Genomic DNA, 1138 nt, shown 5'->3' on the forward strand with positions numbered 1-1138 from the left:
CACAAGGACATTCAGACACTTCTGATGGTGCCTAGCAGCAAGGTACCTAAAATGCCCCTGTATAGGTGTTCTGTCAGACACCACCCTTCTTTCTTCTCCTGACAGGTATTTCTGAGCCCCGCTTAAACATTAGTGGTCGAGTGTGTGGTAGAGAAGTTTTCCATGCGTATTCTGACCAGCTTCTCAGTGGGGACTGGCTGCAGGAAGCACTTGCAGTTGAAGGCCTGCTGACAGGCCTTGCGGAAGTTCTCTGAGAGGAAAGCGTAAATGATGGGGTTGATGCAGGAGTTCCCATAGGCCAAGCAATGGGAGATGATGCGGAAGGTGAAGGAGATGTTGTTGAGGGGAAAGTGCCCAAACTCTGCCCACATTGTGATGATGTGGTGAGGCAGCCAGGAGAGCAGGAACACAGCAACCACAAGAAGCACTGTCTGTGCTGTCTGAAAAAGATGAAATCAAGTATTAAATGGTTACAGTGCTCTAATAAGTCTGTGATATGAGTTTGAGCTCCACAGTGAAGGCCACATGATACAGGCAACACTGCTGCTAGGTGAGCAAACTATGACTGTAAGAGAAAGAATGCTGAAAACCAATCTTCTTCCCTGGAAAAACAGAATTTCCTGGTTTTAGCTTACATAATAGCTTAATGGCTACATAATGGCCCCTAACAGCTGTGGCTGGGGAATAGGAAGGAGGTCTGTGCCTCAGGAGGGCTGAGCAAGGTGGTGAAGTAATCTGATGGGGTGGGCTGCCAGAGTGGGAAGGGTGTGATGAGAGGCAGCTTGGAGAAAAGGAAGGTGGTATGAGCTGCTGGAGTTATTTTTGTGTGATACTTAACAAGCTGTTTCTTAGCGTTTCATTCCACCTATTGAGAGGAAATGGTAATTTGGGGATTGGATCTTTGGCCGTGGGGAACCCAGATGGAGAGAGGGTTGGAGGCAAAGACCAGGGTGTCAGTGTTTTGGGGCTCGGAGCTAAATCTGTCCCCAAAAACCCCAAAAAGGAGATTCCTATCAATGTGGGTAAAATCTCTTGTCCTCCAAATTTATTTTAAGAGGAAAACTTATTTTGAGAAGACCTGCAGGATGCTTGACAAGAAATAACTCAGCATTTATTGATTTATTTTTTTTTTTCCTTT

Source organism: Meleagris gallopavo, chromosome 13 (genome assembly GCF_000146605.3).
Source record: "Meleagris gallopavo isolate NT-WF06-2002-E0010 breed Aviagen turkey brand Nicholas breeding stock chromosome 13, Turkey_5.1, whole genome shotgun sequence".
Taxonomy (NCBI): domain Eukaryota; kingdom Metazoa; phylum Chordata; class Aves; order Galliformes; family Phasianidae; genus Meleagris; species Meleagris gallopavo.